The sequence below is a fragment of the Protomyctophum parallelum genome (genome assembly GCF_964188405.1).
Source record: "Protomyctophum parallelum genome assembly, chromosome: 8".
NCBI lineage: Eukaryota > Metazoa > Chordata > Actinopteri > Myctophiformes > Myctophidae > Protomyctophum > Protomyctophum parallelum.
This window is the reverse complement of record NC_139703.1, coordinates 26,800,219-26,822,853: the sequence shown is the minus strand read 5'-3', so window position 1 is coordinate 26,822,853 and position 22,635 is coordinate 26,800,219. Positions and strand designations below refer to the sequence as shown.

At 42.2% G+C, this 22,635-nt stretch overlaps 1 protein-coding gene across 1 annotated transcript in view; it reads right to left on the bottom strand.

The window, feature by feature from the left end:
* Positions 1 to 22,635, bottom strand: part of fhit (fragile histidine triad diadenosine triphosphatase) — a 368,579-nt gene that overhangs the window by 214,362 nt on the left and 131,582 nt on the right. The window lies entirely within an intron of this gene.

Below are 22,635 nucleotides of genomic sequence, written 5' to 3'. Positions count from 1 at the left end.
CAGCACAGGTGCATTTGAATAGGAGACAACAAACTACAAATTGAATGAAATATATTGTATATTGCCAAATTGAGTTAGTCACCTACAGTGCAATGCACAAGTAGGCACTGGGCAGGCATAAGAGACACACACACACACACACACACACACACACACACACACACACACACACACACACACACACACACACACACACACACACACACACACACACACACACACACACACACACACACACACACACACACACACACACACACACACGCACACACACACACGCACACACAAATGCTCAACAATGGATGCTTTTATCCTGTCAGTTGGTGCACAGATAGGGCAGACCTGTTGTTTGCAGCATCCTACACATGGCCGTGCCTGTGCATTCTAACTAGCTTTCAAACGCACCTCCCCAGTAGGCTACTCCATCAACCAAACAGACCGATCAGCCAGGATCTGAACGCAAACACCCGCCACCGACTCTCCTTTCTCGCAGCAAACATGCACTAAGCCAAAGTAATACCGTTTAAACATGTCCCTGTAATATAGTTGCCGGTACTTTGACTGTGTCTATTCACGAGACAAAGTCATTGAGTAGAAATGTTTGCAATAAAGCAAACATAATGAAAGAATGCCAATTGACTGGCATTGTATCGGATGGTCCGGTGGCGAAAAGCAACACTGGCTAAAGATTTCAGCCACATACGGGAATTTGGCAGTTTCGGCTTATTTATGCATTCATGTCATGACTTTATAGAGAAAGATTGAGAAGCCAGAGAGGTTTCATACTTTCATAGTTATACCAAAACTCCCAACTCTGCAGGAGCATAATATCTATTCATGGGTGGATTTGCAAGCTGAATGGCTATTGGAACTCCCCAGTTGTAACATGAAAAGCTCTTTTCATTATGGTTCTGAAAAGTTACCTGGCATATATGCACACGCACTGTGTGTGTGGGTGTTGAAGGAAAGATAAGGGATTTCTACCTCCTAGGGCATATTCTTTGAATGCACTGGTAGAGCTCCGTACAGTAGCCTACAATCAAGTTTCTAATTAATAAATAATCTGTCAAAAACAACGAAAAAAATTAAAAAAGCATTTCACCAGAATATGTAGGATGAAGATATATAGCATAAATAATGACTTTATGACTTAACCCATTCTGGGCGGGAACCCCTTTTGGTGTTAGCACTATATATGTTACGCTTTAGCTATTGAAAAATAGCAGACCTACAAGCTCATAGCGCGCTTGTAGGTCTGCTATTTTTGAAAAATCGAAGAACGACCAACATAGAAACATGGCTTTTTTCAGAAAACTGTCAGGATGTAGAAGACATTTTTAGAATCTGATCTCAGGTCTCAGGTTAAAGTAGCTACCGTAGAAGTCATTCTGACCTGGAGATTTGCACATTTTGTATGCCTTTTTTTATTTATTACTAGAGCCGTGTTGTGACGTCAGAACAGGCCAGATCCATATATGGAGATATAGGGGTGATAAGGTCCAGAGGAACATGCATTCCCCACCCAGTTATTATGTACTGTATGTGTCCCTTTTATGCCCATATATGGAGATCTTTGTCAAGCACGCCGAATGAGGCTTTTGTGCTGGTTCTGGACAATGAATACTTTCTGAGTTAAGGCGAGACACTACAGGTGAAATCATGATTTTTCTTTTTTCTTTTTCTTGTTTTTGCTATTTTGCTTCCTAAACATGTTTTCTTTCAAACTAAAGCAAAATATACATTAAGAATACAGATTTAGATGTTTATTTTGATAGTTTATTTTAGCCAATGACAGCTCGTTTTTCTGGGTGAAAATCCACCATCTCTATTTTCATGATTGGTTGTTGGTACAAAGGAAGTGACCATATTTGGATCAGACCACAGTCAGCTCGAGGTCCAGACCTTTCCAATGATATATGCCATTATATGTTGTTGCCAAGGTTTGGATGAGATATTTTGTCTCAAAATAGTGGCTTCAAATAAAAGGTTTTGGAATTTTACAATACAAATCTTTAAAGGCCGTTTTAAGTTTGAATACAAAAAAAGTAATAATAAAACAAAATGTAATTAAAAATGTCCAAAACTCAAATTACTTTACCTACCATGAATATCAGTGTTGGGCAATATTAGTCATAATATTATATTACTTATTACTCGGAATCAAGAGCAAATACTATTACGTTATATTACAAATTACTTTTCAACCCCTTTCCACCCGCAAAAGAACACAATCTGTTCAGCCAGCTCCTTTTAGAACTGAATAATACGTCTCCAATCAGCCAAACTGAATAATTGCATAGATATCTATCTATGAATGCACCACCAACCACACCACCACAGGGGTGGTGTCGAGTCGGTCGGACCCATGGTTGTCCAGAACCGCCCCAAAAAGGCCTCTTCCCGTGTCTGGACCCCAGGGCCCCTGCCCAGGGTCCATATATGGAGCTGGCCTGTTCTGCGTCATTTTGACGTCTGCATAGACTCCATATTTGGGCATGCCTGACAAAGAACTCCATATATGGGCATAAAAGGGACGCAGACATAATATCTGGGAGGGGCATTTCCAACTGTAGAGGCTCCAACACATAATATCTGGGTGGGGGGCATGCATTTTCAACTTGCATCGTTCCAAGTAGGCCAGTGCCCAACGGACACAGAGGCCCCGCGGGCACCGCTCTAGTAAAACAGAAAATTGTCAACAGTCTCTCGTCAGTCTTTTTCTGCTGCATATTTCACATCTGGAATACAACATCAACAATCTGAACTGCACACACTGGCTGCAGCATCTCAAAATGGACAGTAGGCCTATATTGTATACAGTACATAAACAGAAAACAATAAAATAAAGCAACAGTCTCTGACCTTTTTGAGGCAGCCAAGTCTCTTCAAGGAAAAGAGGGCATTGTTTTTCCTTTATTTGCCAATGGGTTCTCCGATTGGAGGCAGCCTGACATTGGACCTCACGGCTCACACAGGTGTTTTTGATGGACTTTGATGGATCTAAATGAGGCCGAGTCAACTGTGCATAAGGGCAACCTCTCTACACTACACCCAGTCAACTGTGCATAAGGGCAACCTCTCTACACTACACCCAGTCAACTGTGCATAAGGGCAACCTCTCTACACTACACCCAGTCAACTGTGCATAAGGGCAACCTCTCTACACTACACCCAGTCAACTGTGCATAAGGGCAACCTCTCTACACTACACCCAGTCAACTGTGCATAAGGGCAACCTCTCTACACTACACCCAGTCAACTGTGCATAAGGGCAACCTCTCTACACTACACCCAGTCAACTGTGCATAAGGGCAACCTCTCTACACTACACCCAGTCAACTGTGCATAAGGGCAACCTCTCTACACTACACCCAGCGACCAGCCAATTCTTCAGATCCTATCCATTTAATGTGCTGGCGATAGCATGGTGGGGGCTCCGTGTTTCCCGTTCGTCTTTAAACAAATACATCAACATACAGATACTTTGACATTGCATTTCTTTGCTGTGGAAAGTGTTTTTTGCCCACGCAAAGTATACAACGGACCGTAATACACTTGGCATCTTTGACAGAAACAAATTCAAAATAATGCAGATACATTTCTCTGTCATGTTCCGCCATGCACTCTCTGATCTTTCTGTCTCGTCTCTGTTGTTGTCTGTAAGTGACCTCACATTCAAAGTGAAAGCGTTTAACACTGTAGCATGGCAAAATCAGACAGAAGTAGCATGTGCTTAAATTCATATTTAGAAAATGTTTCAGATGGAATGGTGATGGATGATGGAAGGGGAGCCTTCTGAAAGCTTCATGTGCAAAAGATAATAAACTTGACCTCTCAGACATGCTAGTGTTAAGGGGCCATGTCCACAGAAAGCATTATTGTGCAGGGGAGCACTTTTGATATCAAGTAAAGAACATTTCTTACCAAGTGCACTTAGTCCCCCCGCTTGATCTTGATGGGTTGGTATTAAAGAAAATGTGGAGATCAATAAGTGTAGAAATGCTTTGCCATTGTAAGAACACTAAATTCAAGTTGGTCATATAAGGTAGTGACGGCGACAGAAGAATAATTCAAAGGAAAAATCAATCAATGAAAAAACATCATTGTCAACTCTGGCAAGCTTTAAACCCCCTGAAGGGAGATATACGCTGGTCGAAATGAAGCCTCAGAATACTCTACTTAGACTTGCAGTCACAGGTTGTTTATTATCACTATGATAGGCAAAAAAATGGAAAGAGCTCAAACAACTAACATAAAAGGTTTGATTCAATCATATGTACTTATTGTACTACTTACTCAAATTCAAACCTTAACCCCCCCCCCCCCACTCCCAAAAAAGGGAAGAATAAAAAATAAAACAAAAACAACAAAAGAAGGACTATAACAGCTAAAAAAAGCTAACCAAAAATAATTAGCTCCCTTGACAGAGTTGTGGACAAAGTAATTCAGTAGAGGAATATTGTGTGATTGTATACAGTCCATTGGTTCCTGATAGTTGGGAATTATCAGTATAAGTGTACAGTATACTCTTTTTTTTTTGAAGTATGTGATGGTTTTCCTGGAAACCCCCATACACTGTAGATATATCCGGTCTAAACTATGTAGCAAGACAGGGTCTTAAAACCCATTTTGGGCGGGAACCCCTTTGGTTTTAGCATTATGTTATGCTTTAGCTATTGAAAAATAGCAGATCTACAAGCTCATAGCGCGCCACAGAGTGGTGCGCTACGAGCTTGTATAAGTCTGCCATTTTTGAAAAATCGAAGAACGACTGACATAGAAACATAGCTTTTTCAGAAAACTGTCATTTTCAAACAGACATTTTTAGAATCTGATCTCAGGTCAGAATGGGTTAACTATATCTCACTGTGCACTCTGTATTGCACACTTATATAGCACCATATTTAACATACTGTGTGGAGGCGTGGGTTAACAGTAGCATGATAGTATCCAAGCTGTTCTTGTATCAAAGTGGTGCTGGAAACAGACAAAGCTCGATCAAACTTGGACTAGACAGACTATAGGGTTCTATTTATAATGGGTTTGTTATGTTTTGTTTATGTTCTTCGAAATTCTTCTTTCTCGTTAAATAGTAGCAAACAAAGTCTTATGCACACCTGATCGGCTCAGAGACGGGTACGTATATAGGCAGGGCTCAAAGTATTCCAGAAATATACAAAAGGTACACAGAGCACACCGTCTGCACTGCAATATGAACAATTTTATTTAAAGGCACGTTTCAGTCAAAGACCTTCTTCAGGCATTTACCGTTCTCAAGGTAAATGCCTGAAGTTGGTCTTTGACCAAAACGTTGCATAAATAAATAAAATGGTTCATATTGCGAGTGCAGAGTCGAGACGGTGTGCGGGTCTTTGTGCATATTTCTGTTAAATAGTAGCATAATAAGTTACACGCTTCTGCCTGCATGCTTCTACAGTTTTGTATTGAGTTGTGCTTGAATGTACTGTAATTCTGCAAACTGTTTATAAATATTTAAATCAATCAATCTGCGTGCCTGTAAAAAGAAAATGCTTTTGTAATGTCTCACTTGTGCAGTGCATTGCTCAAAGAGTATTGAACTAAACTATTAATTCATGGTATGCATAACTGAAATAATCCAGAAGGATAATGAGACGTTCAGACATTATGGTGACATTCCAACACATTTCAATGTCATTCATTGTCTACTAAGTTACCCAACACACAGCTACAAAAGTGATAACAGCTTGTAATTTCCATTCTGTGGGTCAAATTCAGGCTATTTTAAATATTCAGAAGTTACTTGCTAATGAGGTGTCAAACCAGTTTGAAATTGAAAACTACAACCATTTATTTCCTGCTCTCTCTCACTCTCTCTCTCTCTCTCCCCACGCAAGAAAATATATTACTTTATTACCCCTCAAAATGATTGAGGGCCCTTTCTATTCTGCTATTTATAAGCTCTAAAATGCCTGAAATTATGTCTAATTACAGAGTGTCGATCCAGATGATAATCACATTGACAGGGTAGGTGGCAGTTTGTTGAAAAACAGTCGTAATAATCACAAATTACGTTGAACCGCGGTGAAAACAATTACAAAGGTTCCTCCAGTAATACTAATCCTGTAGTAGCCTATAGTAGCCAAAAAGTGAACCCAGACATGTTGAGCACACCAAGGTTTTATGTTATAAATGTTTAGTATGGGTCCCCAGCCTGTAGAAACTGCCAGTTGTTAACTTGCATTATGTTGAGCAATTTTCATAATTGGCATAATATGTGACCATACCATTAACAACCTATAGAAAATATTCAAAATTTCATCATGCTTTATCTAACATATGATGTGTCAAACTAGGGGTTTTTCATGATGCTGAATCCATTCCAAGCATTAGTTTAGCAAAAAAACACTCATTGGGCTTAAAACGGCCATGCCCACTTGCCCAGATGTGCTGACATGATCAATTTGTGATGACGGCTTTGGCCGTTTTGAATATTTTGCCTTCTATAGGTTGTAATTGGTATGGTCACATATCATCATCATACTATAATTCTAACAATGTCTGAGTGTGTGTCTGTGTGTGTGTCTGTCAGAAACAATGCCGTAACTCCTTACTGCCTGCACCAATCACTCCCACTTTCACACAGGCATTGACCATATGCATATGGAGGGCGTAACGAAGCCCTTTTTTATATTTGACACATTAATGAATATTTATTTATTTATTAGTCAATTACAAACGCACCCGGGCGCAGTACCCTTCACGGCCACAAGGTGGGGCAAATATCTTAAAATAGGCTTGAGGTGAAACAGATTTGTATGCCAATTTAGCTGGGGGATACCCCCCCCCCCCCCTCCCTAAGTGATTGTCACTTTTTTCCAAATGTATACGGTAAACGTGCAATTATAAAACGGAAACATGCTCAATAAAAAAAGAAGGCATAGAATGGGTTGTCAGAGGCAGTCTCTCTCGGGGGAACAGATTTTCTATTAAAACAACGTGTTTATTCTCAGGGAGGAACCAAAACACAAGACGTCAAACAGTAAATAAAAGGCATGGTGGTTGAATGGCAGGAATATATGAACAGCGACAGAACCATGCTGGCTGCAGTTTTGGCTCCCATGTTGTGTGCGCCTCGTTTTCAATTCCCCGACTGTAATTACAGTAAACGACGGTATGCTATCCTATAGTAAAAGCATTTACACCACACGCAGCACTTCATGACGCCGCCGTGAAATGGCATGGCCCAAGTAAACAGGCACCCTTTGCCCTGTGGGAGCTGCCCCGTGATCACGACGCATGGCGACGACCCCCGTGGCTCTGTTGTCACGAAGCAGCCTCTTTAACATGGGAGCCATTACAGTGCTCTGACCTCCCATCTAATGACAATGACACAGTGGAGCCTCGTGCCGCTGTGCCACTTACCTCATCTACATGCGCCACGGCGGTGAGCGGGGTGGCACGGGGTCAGGCGGGGGGGCAGGACGAGTTGCCAGCGAGCCAATGTTGCAACAGCTGCTCGAAACGAACCCCAGCCCCCAGCCTCCTCACACCACCCCCCCCCCCCCATCCACTAATGGCCACTCCCCGGAATGCTAATGACGTGGTTCTCAAACATTTCCATATCAAGGACCCCCACATTGCTATATATGTGTGTGTGTGTTTTAACCCATTTTGAACTGACGTCGAAATGAAAAAAATGTCTTTTTAAAATGTATTTTTTTTTCTGAAAAACCTCATGTTTCTATATCAGTGGTTCTCAATATTTCATGTCAAGGACCCCAAAAATGTATATGCCACCGACCCCCCATCTGAAAATATGTTGTTCCAGGGACCCACCAGAAGCAAAGATTTGAGTTAAAAACTGAAACTCTGAAAGAATATATATTCAAAGATTTGAGGCACATTTTCACGATTTTTCAAAAATAGCAGACCTACAAGCTCATATAGCTATGAGCTTGTAGATCTGCTATTTTTCAATAGTTAAAACACCAAAAGGGGTTCCCGCCCCAAAATGGATTAAAGGATATACAAAAGTATTCATTGTAGATTTTTTGGGGTGATTCATGTTGTGCTTTTTGTGTGTTACAAAAACAAAAAAGCGTGTCTGTCCATACATATTCCAGGATATGACTTGCATGGTGTCATATTTCCATTAAAACAATAATAATGGTTTAGTTAACAACTCTGTGTTTCTTCATAATGTTGAAGGGACAAACAAAACTCATAGTATTTTGGAACGGTCTGATGTGGCTCCATGGCCTTTAAGTGGTCAATGAGAAAGATCGCTTTTTTCCGGATTGGTTAACTTGGCAATGACCGGTCGCGTCATTGGGCGTGGAAATCGTCCGATAGATCGGAGCATAACTGCTCACTACTACACATCGTGATTTTTTTAATAACCAAAAGTATAAAATAGAGTAAAAGTGGTTAAACTGATATTGATATGAACTCATTTTGCTGGGGAGTGGGTTCCCCTGGAACCCCCTCGATGACCCCTGGGGGCCTTTGAGAACCTCTGTCTCCTAATGCATCTGAACACCAGAGGAGGGGAGAGACCTTGACCTCTGCCTGCCCCGCCAACCTGTCCATACTGCACCCAGCAAACACAACATCCTGACAGGCATCCCTTGTCCGCCGCAGGGCCATAAACCAGCTTTAACAAGAGCCATCAAGTCAATTAGGCTGACAGGGAAACTCTGCTGTGGGAATTTGGGCTTTGCATAATTTCTTTCCTAGCACAGAATTTGATATTAGGGGGCAAGGATGGCAACGGTAACTTGCATTCGCACAGTGACGATAATAGCACATTGTGTGCTTCAAGCATTTTTACCGTTCAGCTAAAAGGTAAAGGTCTGCCAAAGGTATTTTTCTTCCACACAGACTGTGAAGACAGCGATATACCGGAAGCCTAAGTATTTAGGCTTAGTTGTGAGGGGTCACTCTAACTAACCAACCGACATTCATTTAACAAGATCTCATTTGATGAACAACACCATTATGGGTGAAATTATAAAATGTCAATTAAATCTTGTGTTGTTATTCATGAAAAAAGTAATTTCACCGAGATCATGTCTGTCTCCAGGAATGCTTTCATGAATTAATAACAGACCTTTCGGTCATTTAGCATGAAGGCTGGAAGCTTTGTTCATTAGATTGAATTCTCCGGCGAGGTCACAGTTCTTTTGACGAAGCTAATTGACAAAAACAGCTCCTTCTGCCAATCTTGGCTTGTAAATCAAATTGCAGGTAAGTAAGTAGCCACGGGAATTAACTGTTCCCAAGCCATTATGTCAGGAGCCTGTCTCCTGTTATTTCGCGTGAGGCAACTTGATAACCAAGGCCAAGCACACCCCCTGGACATGGCGCTATAGCATGTCGCAGGGACTTAACCCCTTGGCTAACCTTTTATTTTGAGTGTCAAGCGGGGAGGCATTACCATTCATTCTAATCTCTTTGGTATGTTACGGCCGAGGATTGAACCGCAGACCTCCCAGTTTCAGGGCAGAAACCCAGTGTGCACCGATGTGTGTTCCATGGAAATGGGAATGCTCCTCCAGTGGCCAGTCTCTGGGAGATGGGTGTGTGTAACCTCTTTAGGTGTTTACGATCGCAGTACCTCACAGTTACATCATTCCATCTGCCTAAATAGGGCTTGACATTGCTCAAAAGGGAGACATTAGCTGTTCTTACTGTAAAAGTAAATGTTCTTACTGTAAAAGGGAGACATTAGCTGTTCTTACTGTACAGCAGCAAAGAAAGGGAAAAGAAGGGAAAAGGATTTCTGGGAATACAGAATACCCAGGTAAGATTGAATCACTGAAGTGAAGAGCTTTGCAGTCCTATTAAATTTCACAAGTCTTCCAAAAGGCCAAAAATCTAACTCCAGTTTTACATGAGTATACTTCCTGACAGGCCCAAGATGAGGGGAGACCATTAAATTACATTTACATTTTAGGCATCTATCTGGGGCCGTATTCACAAAGTATTTTATTTTACCAATACGTAAGTTCTCCTCAAGGGCACTGAAACATCCCAATAGTTTTCTCTTAAAACCTATTCACGAGGCTGCAGAGAGCAACTTTTTACAAAAGAATGGGGAGAAATCTTAAGCAAGAAAGAAAAAGGGACGGGGTTGACCTCACTGCTATGGGTGACATTGTGTTTCATGAATGCGCCTACTTACTATTCCAACAGTGATTGGTCTGTAACAAGGCTACTGTATGCCTTTGTCTGTCACTGAATTCATCGTAAAAAAATACAATAGCAGGGGGTACAAATGCACTGGCCATATTCATAATCGCCATGTTTAGCTCCTCGTAAAAAAACAACTGCCGTTTGTGGAAATGCATTTAAACTGCCTACAATTACTGCACAGTAACAGTTTCTGATGGTTACTGAAAAAAAGTACTTACATTTACTAGTATGTTCTCTGTCAAAATAGAGATTACTGATGTGGCAATCATTTTGTGTTCATTTATTCTTCCTCCTTCCATATCTCAGCTATATGTGAATGTGTAATAAAAGCCTGGCTCTCGCCACAATGGAAAAGTCATTTTTACATTGTTGTCTTGTCAAAAGCTACCTCCAACCTCCTGCTTACTTTTTGAAAAGTCTTTCTTTCCTGAATTCCCCCCCCGTTCCCTGTGGCATTATATCCTAAATAATAGTTGAATGAATAAACGCTGCTCCTTAATGTGTGGTGTCATAAATCCCTGGATTTATGATCAGCTTATCACAGGGAGACATGCAGCGGCGGCTTAACCCTGGCAGAATTTATTTTGCCCAACAGAGGCATTAAGGCACCCTGTGCCAAAGTAATCCACCCTGGTGCTGTTGCAGTGTTGTTAACTGTGCACATGGCGTGCGTTGGAACAGGTTGGCAAAAGTGCATATAGGCGTGCATGCACACACACACACACACTCACACTCACACTCACACACACACACACACACACACACACACACACACACACACACACACACACACACACACACACACACACACACACACACACACACACACACACACACACACACACACACACACACTCACACACACACACACACACACACACACACACACACACACACACACACACACACACACACACACAGAAGTCCATGTTCACCTTATCCGCCAATACAAAACAGCATTGAAGATTCTCTACATGACCAAAGTTGCAATGATGCAACTCGTGTTAAGTTTGCTGATACTTTCAGAAAATAAATTATCATGATAAAGTTTCAAAGGCAAATAATTCAAATGGTGTTTTGTTTCTCCACAGCACCCAGATGCTCATGTTTTTCTTGGGCGATATCAAAGACTCTTTAGTCTGTCGCTTGAAAGGAACGGGAGAAAAACCAAGTATAGAGACCAATTTAAAAATCAATAAAAAAGCTAGTTCATTACAGACTTTGAGCCTGTTAAGTTTCACTGTAACGCTATCAAAGAAAATGATTAATTGGCGAGTGACAGAGTATACACATAAAATGAAATATATCAACATTAAGAGTTGATAAAAAAAAGAAAAGAAAAAAGAAAAGAAAATGCAATAATAAATCCACACTTGCGATTTGCAAACCCTGTGAAGAGCCGATTGCCATAACTGCTTTTCCTCTGCTCTCATAATGAAGAGGGATTATTATTGCATTGCAATGAGACTGATCGAGGAATTTGCATAGTTTATATTCAGAAACACTTACTGAAATGCCCTCTGAAAGGTGTCATTTCCATCTGTGTCTCATTAACAGTGGCCTGGATTATAAATTATATAACTTTTTTTTTTTAAGTGTGGAAAAGGTTGCAAGTACATGTAGAGAGACTTGACACAATAAAATTACCATTTATTTCCCGGCAAGGTGATCACCAACGACAATCACACTGATAATAGAGGGGGCTTAAAGGATTCTTGCATAATATAAAACTAGTATAGGAATAAACCAAAGCAAAGGTGACTTCTAATGTCAGCTACTGTATGTGCTGAACAAGTGTGCCACCCACGCAGCTTGCATTACATGTGCCAATGTCATCAATCTCCAGTGCTGAAATTAGTGGCCATCAAGATACCTGCACTGATTAGTTCATGACTCCATCATCTCCTTCCCAAAGGTCACTTTGCCAGCTGCTTTCAAAGCGGCTGGACAAGCATGTTGATCTACCTCTACTAGCGACCATATAGTAGAGACTTTGTCCATCATTGGCTGCCTCTAAAATCAATGGGAGACTTACCCATGGAACCCATAGTCTGATCAACGGAGAATAACCCATACTCTGAACGTGAAGCCATATTGGCTGCAAGGAAGAGAGGAAGAGACTGAGGCACACAAAGTGATCACAGCTGTTCACAAACGAGAGCTTGCTGCAGCTGGCAATTATGACTGAATCTTTACTGTTTTATTACAAAGCAGAGGTACTGGCCCAACAGGAGTATACTGTAGCGAGTCATTAAACTTCCTTGTGAGTATTAAAAGAAAGTTTGATGCCCTCCGGTGATTTAAGTTACGACCCACACACATTTGACAATAAAAAGCCAATTACACTCTGGTGTAGTCATTTTAATTAGTACTCTTTGTTAAACAGGGGTCATTTTGAAGCTTGACTTTTACAGTGGCTGTCATCTCCATTCACCTTACTATTATTATTATTTTTTTCCGCCGACCTCACGCCGACAGATCGTGTGCGCCAGTTCTTGTATTCTTTATTTTGTTTTACTGAGAATAAAGGTTATAAATAAGTATAGGTTTAGGCATAGTTTTCCTGGGGCTACATTTAGGAATATGGTTAGGTTTAGGCATAGTTTTAGTGAGGTTAAGGTTAGGAATAAGGTCAGGTTTAACCGTTTAGTTAAGCATTCATTTACTTAGGTACATGAAATTATTTTGGTAATAACTTAATGGTAATCCTCACCATCCTAGGCTTGATTACTGTAAAGGGCATCATATTGTGTAAAGTGAAATATGTACTGTAATACACTCACTGACTAGGATCACTGAACACAGAGTGAAACTTGTAAATCGCGGTGCATCTAGTCCAGTAGCTTGCCACTTTACTAACAAAGTAAAAGCATATGTTACGTGCAACACAACATATGTGACCAGATTTGACTGAGAGACTGCCATCGCGCAAATTACAGCTTTTCACCAGAGGTCAAAATGAGTTAATGGCACAGGCAGACTCGTCACATACTAGAGCATGTCTGAAATAAGTGTCAGAGCTGAAATTGACATGTAAATATGAAATAAATGTCCAAACATGTAGCTAGGTGTAATGTTAGAGACCACAGAAGTGAACCTTTCAAGCCTGTTTTCTCAACTCGCTGTTTTCTGCAACACATTACTCTATAAGCCATATCTCCACAACTGAACAACCAATATGTCAATTTGAAGCTATGATTCCCTGCTTTCATATGACATGAAAAAATTTAAATAAAAAAAAATCCAATGACAGTCCCTCAGTCAAATGTAGTCACATATGCACTCTCAAATGAGGCCATTATACAGAATGTATACTCGCCTACTAGGTGATATTGATAACGCTCCTGAGGAGAGAATATTTTATATAGGGGAACGGGGAGACAGAGAATTTTCTAACGCCTGGGAAATTGAAGGGGAATTGCTTTTACTGATTCACCCAGCAGACGGTTGCTCTGCTATAGGTCTGATAAGCATGGGGGGGATGCCGTTATATCTTGTTCAGGGGGGAGACTTCTGACCACCCGATTCCCAGACTCACTATATCTACCCACTCGGCCACGGCCACCACTCGCACATCAAGGGGTCTTAATGAGGATTTGGGTATCAGACCATTCTTGTGGTGCTGATTATAGGAACTTGAGTAGGTCATTATGATGACACCGGTCTCTATGGGACTCGATGAGATCATTATTGTGCTGTTGAATATTGATGACGCTGTCACTTTTTGATGTTCAGAAGCGTCTTCCATAAAATCGTAATGATCTCGGGGTTTCCGTTATCGTGGATTAAATCATCACAGACAGTGAAAATGTCACACTGGAGTCAACACCAACCATCTACCAGCCAGGAGATGATATGCTCTCCTCGCCTCCTCATGTATTATTCTCATATTTGTGCTAATACTTTCATGAGCTGTGTACGTATGCTGTGATCATCCAGAAGTTTCCAGATAAAAAACAAAAAAGGTTTTAAATGTTTCACTTTATGCACAATGAATATGTTCATTTTGAAGGGAAATGAACTTGTCCACAATATTCTCATTTTCACAGGATCTGTGTATGCACGTGCGCCCACACGCACGCACGCACACACGCACACTAGGGCATTAAGCAACTAGTCGACTAGTTTACTAGTTTACTAGTCGACTAGTAAATCCACTAATCGACCTTGTTGGTACTAGTTGACTAGTTGATAAAACATTCCCCCCGATTTTGTAGGCCTCAAGATCAGGTAGATTATAGTTAAAGTCACCAATGTACACAGCTTTTAAATGTACAAATATTTATTTAAAAAAAATGTTTTTTTTACATAATAGGTAGTTAAATAACTAGTCGACTAGTAAACTAGGCAACTAGTCAACTAGTAAAAATGACTAGAAGTGAATGCCCTAACGCACACGCACACGACGCGACGCAGAAGTCTGCCCTCCTGGTCTGACCCGGCGATGCTCTGTCCACAGATACTGTGCCACCGTAAAGAGAAGGAGGAGGAGGAGGATGAGAGAACGCTGGCAATAATATGTCTCCCCAGAAAGGAGCGTCGGCTGCAGCCACACCACAGAACCTTCACGGTTCAGGGGAGAGGACCATGATCCAGCACCCCCCGCTGCACTGGGTCAAGATTTTGGGGGTGGCCAGAGGACCGTACAGCCTGGTCATAGCCTAAGAGAAGGAGGCCTCGAACTGCAATGTCAGTCTCCCACACCACTCTCCTGGTTTCAGTGGGTCCAGGCGGGGGACAAGTTGCCCTGCAGCCTGCCTAAAGGCCTATTTATAGTCTGGATTTTCGGTGGTGATGTGACCACCGAACTACAACATGACGTCACAAGCCGCGGTGAAGAGCAAAACCACCGCCACCGCCCCAGCCCTTCTCTCTGTTTTTACTCACCACCACTCAACGTTATTTTAGCTCCGGTGGTCAGCTCACCACCGGAACGGTGGTCACCTCACCACCGAAAATCCAGACTATGAATAAGCCTTAAGAGGAAGAGTGACAGACCATAATGTGCACAGCATTGTGCCTTCAGTCAGTGGCTGTCCTGCCTCATGTTATTGTTTGTGTAATTGTGAGTCTTATTATTAAGGGAGCAGTCTCCTCCTCCTTCCGCCAAAAATAGCAGTTCTGGCTGAACCGTTTTCGCGAAACGCGGGAATACATGGTAGAGGGCCATTGAAAATGTCAATTGAAAATGCTAACTTTGAACAGGCATTGCTCATTAATCTATGGACCATTATCTGAAATCCCAGTTGAAGAGAAGTTTGTATGCGAACACACTGTAGAAATGGATAATGACATGCCCAAAACGAGGACACACATACTTGTTACCAAAACACTGAATGATGTTACCGTTTACAATGGAACAACTGACTGTGTCCAGATAACTCAGTCGGTTGAGCTCTTGCCTTTGGTTGTTGGGCACTGCCAACTCAGCATACTGTATGAGTCTTCAAAACCCTGCACAATTACATTGTCTTCTTTTTCTCAAGTCTTCCATTTCTATGGCTTATTCTATAGCTTAGTGTGCGTATTGCTCTTATTGCTTATTGCCTTCTTTCTTGGTCCCGCCTTATCGCTGCTTGCAGCTATATTCATTATTATAGTTGTGATAATAATAAATCATGTGGTCCCGCTGCAGTCAGCCATGTTGCCAACGGCACAGGAAAGACAAACAAAACAAAACAAACCCAATATTCATGACCCAGCCATCACAAATACTGTACTCAGGTGGGGTTATTATTTGCCTCGCCGTCACAAATACTACGGTGGGGTATTTTTTGATGGTGAGAAAAATAATAACTGTCCCGGTGCGGGAAGCATGCTCAGTGCATTCTCACAGGCATCAGGGATACGGTTTTACCCGTAATGAGTAACCTTACTCATGGTTCACAAAATCACAACCACTACATAAACTATAGTTTTATAATGAACAGCCACTCATTCATGGACAGACACATCTGTGCCCGTCTTTGGAAACACTTAAACCCCAACGTATCCTCCGTGGCAGGGTGAAGCAAATAATAAAAAGGTATATGATTCCAGCAATGGGGAGAAGACAGGAACTCAACTTGCTTTTAGCAGTGCGGCATAATGTGAATTATACGGCATGACAACCAAGACCCACTACTGACTGATCCAAAGAACCTTGAAAATATGTGAGTGCCGCGGAGACTGCGAGAGGACGGACGAGGCATTTTGTTTTTCTGTGCATGTCTCTGGTCAAGGGAAAAGGATTGTGGAGGAGATGAAGGGAGGAGAAAGGGCAAGGCAAATGCATTATTTTCCTTTCTTTATTTCTTTCTTTCTTTATTTTTTTAAGTTCCATTTGCATTTTGGTGTTATTTATTTCTCAAGGTCCAGGGAAGATCACAGGCACATTTGTAAGAGGAAGTAATCAATCCATGGAGGCCTCTGTGATGTGTTTGTTCTACGAGGATGCATTAGTTGTGGTTTTCAAAGCATTAAGCATCAGGTCAGCCAGCAAAGCATATGCCTTTGAACACGGACGTAGGACACTCGTGCTTGTGAGCTTGGCTATTTTCACTATTTCGCACAACAATCGTGTCGAAGTGTAATAATGCATTGTTGTTAACCCATTTTGACCTGAGATCAGATTTAAAAAAAAAATCTTCTGTATCCTGACAGTTTTCTGAAAAAGCTATGTTTCTATATCAGTCGTTTTTTTTCAAAAATAGCAGACCTACAAGCTCGACCTATGCACTGTTCGAGATCTGCTATTTTGCAATAGCTAAAGCATAACATAATGCTAACACCAAAAGGGGTTCCCGCCCGAAAAAATATTTAAACAATACTTAAAAAAAACTGCTTCTCATTTTGGGAATATACCCTCTCTCTGGAAGAGGACTTGTGTTTGTGAGCAGCGGCGCACACTGCCAGTAGAGGCCACAACAACACCTGTTTCGTACCATTTGTACCACTTTAATGTCACGATGGAAGTCACACCGCCAACGTGCCTGTGGGCTCGTTCGTATACGTCGGCCATTTTCGGTACAGGACGGCATGACTTGGCAGAACGGAATGAACTACAACAAGCCCCCCCCCCCCCCCCCGCCCGCTGGCAGGCACGGTGCATGCGAGCGCGAGGCGAGGGGCATGAGCGAGCATGAACACACTCGCAGAGATAGATTACCGGCCCTCTGCGCTGTGACGCTATCAAAGGGACTCAATAACCCCGTCGGGCCCCCTCTCTGCTGCTCGGTGGAATCTCCCTGACGCGTGACAGTTGACAGAGACGGCCCGCACCGACAACTCACTCACTGTCTCGTTGCCGACGACGTCCACTTCTTCCACCACGCAGTGCCAGATCTGACAGGACGTGAAGAGGAGTCGATGGGAAACGCCTCTGTGGATATACTTGTTTGACACTATACCGCCACCGCATCGCCGGGTGTTTACTGTAGATTTCAAACTAAAATGTGTGTAGTACAACACATTTAAGTACTAATACCACTTGTTTTATACTTTAATGGAAACTTGTGAGCTTACAGACACGCTATTTTTGCTCCTTATGTTCCCACGTTCATTTGTAAAACGTGTTGCGTTTGTTAAATTAACAATCAGGCTTTTACAGTGCAAATACAGGCTGTTTGGTTACAATCTTGACATGCCCTCAAAATTGTATATAGGTGGCTGCGAGGCACTGGAACCCCAGGTGTTAAAGTGTATGCCTTCGTCCAGCTATCTGTTCAATCGCACAACAAAGCTTATACAGTAATTACACACAGGCAGACCACACGACGAGGCATGGAAATATGAAGTCAGAGAACAAGACATTAAGACACAGTACAGCGTGATAAGAATCCCAAACGCGGAGCTGTGGGCGCTGGGGGGGCGTGTTCTCTCCTCCGCGTGCGTCATCAGTGCCCATACCTGAGGCGGGGTTGGCGAAAGGGCCTTTCTGTGTGGAGTTTGCATGTTCTCCCCGGGTCCCCTAGGGTAGGTACCCTCACAAAAAACATGCAGTAATCCTGGTCTCTAAACTACCTCCCCCTGGCCAGCCTGATGGAGGGGAAAGGAACTGGTTGGAATAACGTGTTCCTTCCACGCGCCACGTCCGAGATTCCCTCCTGTCAGGTGAAAAGAAGCAGCTTGAACTCCTCATGCATAGAAGGAAGCATGAGGTAAAAAAAGAAAATAATCCCAAACGCGGAACCAAAAGGCGAGCCCAACGGAAGGGCGAACGGAGAAGACGAGAAGCGAGGGCGTAAGTAAGCCGGAAGCTTTATGCCATAATTGCGTCATCGTCAACAAGCATCAGGCTCCAAAATGCACAAGGGACAAACAACCCTAGTATGTGCGCTCTCTGTCTGCAGCACGTGCAGTATACACACACACACACACACACACACACACACACACACACACACACACAGCCATTACATGCACACGCACAAATGCACCCACAGTGACTTTAAATACTCTAGAGAGAAGTGTGGATGTATATTAATGACTATTGCTGGAGAACTCACTGACATTGGTAATGCTACTGGAGGTCCTGAATACATACTGAACACGCTCACAACAACAATTCACTGCTTCTAACCACATTCAACCCATGGTGTCCCTATATCAGGAATGTCTTTATGAAATTAATTCTAAAATAGCAAAAAAAAACAGCATACTTAACATCTCCAAATAGTATAGCCTGGGCGTTTATTATTACGCAAAATCAATTGGACCCTGGGCGTTCTTAAAGAAACCAGGCAGCCTATTTGCAGTATTGGCATGGAATTGATTTAGTTTTTGCACTGGCTTGCGCCTGGCCATTATTTGGTTACAATTCCAATTAGGCTAAAGAAACTGCAAATAATAACCCCCCTGGACATAATGGGGGTTGGGAGGGGGGGAGTTAATACGCACAATGGTGTCAGACCCTGGAGTTTAAAAGGCTATTCGAAGGCTCCTATTTGGAAATAGACAGTATGCCTCACAACGCATTGCACTGCGAGCTTGTAGATCAGCCGTTCCTGCTCGTCATCACAACGAGGTACAAGACTTAACAAAGTGGTTGACGTGCGTGTGGAAGATATAGACCTCCATCTCAGCATGGGTGTACTTTCAAAGCCATTGGGCTCTCGGACAGACAGCTATCTATCGCGGCGGCGCGTGGTTCAGTCAGTGTTTGAGAGAATTTGGCCCGCGGCTCCCGAGGGAGAGGAGAGAGAAAGGGGACGTTTGACCTCGAGAGGAGAAAGGTCAAAAGAGCAGTAGGTTCTCCTCCCGAGGTACTCTGCTGTCAGGCTGCAGATGGAAGAGCAGCAATCAGCAGGATGGCACACATTCTCTCACACACACAAGCACACGCTCGTACAAGCGCGCACACGCGTACAAGCGTGTGCACAGCTGTAGGAAGAGGGGGGTTCACATAAATGCACACAAGGAAGAGCAACGCCTTCTCCCTCTCCCACGCACACACAGCTGTAGGAAGAGGGGGGTTCACACACACACGCACGCAATCACGCACGCACGCACGCACGCACGAGGCGGCTCACATATTATTTTGAGAGCAAATCAATAATTTAACACACCGTAGAGTAGACCCTGTGGGCATAATAGCACATCATCTGCATCAGACCTGTCAAGGAAATGTGGAAGACGTAAGTTGTACATTTAAGGACATCATAAACCGAACCATGAGAAGCTGTTTTCTGTTCCCACTGACATTTGACCTGTGACTTGTGTGGTCTTTTCATTGGCATGTGTTAGGACCCACCTACCCCTGTGGTTGAGTCAGTACGGTGTTCCATTGTAACGCTTCACTACTGTCTCCGTATTCGAATACATTCTATTCCAATACTCTGAAACTCTGAATTGTGTCTGTCTCATTATTTTGTTTAACTGTGTTATAAGTGCTCACCGACAGATTTCTTTAACATTTTGGAGGTTCCCATAGGTTGAACGGTGCTATGCTGCGTGTGTTGGCCCACAGGAGTGGAGTGGCTGCTGCTGTCTGTTGCTGTTGGCTAATTTCGCCGTGAGTACATAATGGAATCTGTTTGGTGTTTGTGCTGAGTTGAGCCATTCAGAATTTTAGAGTATTAGTGATAGATTTGTGATCACATATAGGATAGGCCTAGGGAGACGAAAGAAGTCTTGCCTGAAATATGCGCGTATGTACAGAAACAGGGATTATATGTCGCCGGTTGTCTGATAAAAGGTGAACTGGTGTTCAGCCTTAAGGGTCCTGTGAGCAAAAAGCTAGCTGTGTGTGTTTGTCCTAAATGTAGTGTATGTCTGTGAGTGTTGGCCTAAGAAGGGAGACGAGTTGTCTTGCCTAAATTCGTAGCTACTAAGAAGGGAGGTTATAATCCTAGCCTTATGGGTCCCTTTGCTAGCAAAAGCATAAAATAATTTCGAAGCACTATGTATGGATGTGGAATGTCATGACAACTGATTGGGTGCAGAATGTTGAATGAAGTGGTCTGCCTGTGTGTGTGTGTGTGTGTGTGTGTGTGTGTGTGTGTGTGTGTGTGTGTGTGTGTGTGTGTGTGTGTGTTGTGAGAGAGGCAGACAGAGACAGTGAGAGAAAAAGAGTGTGGGAGGTCATTGTGAAAAGTGATGTTTAATAGTTAACAGCCTGGAGCCTAAAGTGAAGATAGATATGGAAATAATAATTAATGTAACTGGATATAGATGAATCCATTCTACATGAAGTGTCATAATCCTCTAGATGAGGAATGGGAAAAGTATAGGAAGTTATGCTAAAACACATACTATATGTCTGAAGAGTGATCAAATGTGTATATGTATGATGAGAAAAAATAATAATACTATAGGTATTTGTATTTCTTTGGAGTGAAAATAGCTGACCACATTGTGACATGTGAACCCAGCTGTTGCTCATTGTTTGAGAACATGGTGCGACATGTTTAGGCAGATAGCTGTAGAAGGAGCAGAAATCTACAGATTTCCTTAAGCATATTCGTACCACATATTCGTGCCACATGTAGTGGGCATTGTTCTTTTAATAGTTAAATGCATTGTGGACTTTGTTTGTGTCAGAACGTGGAGCTAAAAAGTAATTTAGGTAAAATAGTAACCACGATAGCCTCGTCTATTAGCTTCACTATATAAATTATAGTGTGGGGTTAAACCTTTATGAAAATGGCAGCTATAATCACTATTGTTAAAATAGTGTATTGCCTCATTCTGATCAGCTCATGTCTAACATTGTTCTTATTAATTGGTAAAATTGCATGTAAATTCCCCAAGCAGTAAAATGGATCAGATATTTTCCCCTGATGTAGGTTGAGTAAAATAGAGCACATAGCCTATATTCTCTTTTTAAGGAAATTATTAGGACTGAATAGTGAAATACGATTTTAAGATGATACATTTGATATAGTGCATACTGATAGAAAAGAGTTAAAAAAATAGCAGTTCTACAAGCATGTTGTTTAAAATGTAGTCAGATTAGTAATGAAAAGGTAAGAATTAGTGTTGATGCTAGCCTGGGGTCATGCTGTTTTGTGAGATAATTACCGCTTGTAATTAGTTTATTGTCTATTTGCCTCTTCTGAGGGCTCCTCTGCTCTGTGTGACATGGCTCATGTTGCAGACAGGAGAGGAGTAAAGTGGACCACATTATAAAGCCCATTCGTAGAAATTGACCAAAGCTAGTTGTGTTCCCTATTAAGAATATAAAGGGTTACTTCCCAAGATAGTTACTTTGTAACTGTCATTTGTTATTTGTAATGTTAAAAATATGCCGGAAGCAATTAGTGAAGAACCTGAGTTTTTTTCCAGTGAGATTATAGGGAGTAAGTAGCCTTGCCGAGCCATGAGGCCCATAGGGCAGAAGCCTATCTCCTGTTCCTGTAGCGTGAGGCAGTTTGATGTACAAGTACACCCCCTGGACATGACGCTAGTTCTAGTATGTCGCAGGGACTTACCCCCAATCCAACCCTTGATGCTGAGTGTCAAGCAGGGAGGCACTGGGTCCCATTTTTAGAGTCTTTGGTATGACCCGGCCGGGGATTGAACCCCGACCTCCCAGTCTCAGGGCAGACACTCTAACCACAAGGCCACTGAGCTGGAGATTATAGGGAACGTGACCGTAAAAGTGTGCCTCAAGGCCCCACCTATAGAGTCCCGAGTAAGGGAAAAGTTAGTTTTGTGGTATTTGAGCCAGAGACCTGATCATGTAGGCTATGTCTTGTGTGCACGTAAAAGATAAAATTGAAGAATTTGCCTGAACACTGTGTATATATCTGGCTGATACAAGAGATTGCATTTATCGAGGATAACATGTTAGGTTTTAAGGACCCTTTAGGCCTAACACAGGCTAACAACTAGTCACTGATTGGCAAATAAGAATATTGTGACGATGATTGATTTGGTGACATATTTTGCAAAGATCTAAGGAAATTCCGAAAAAAATTGAATACAATTTTGAATTTGCAATTTAGGCATTTAGCGGTCAATCTTAAATCCAGAGCGACT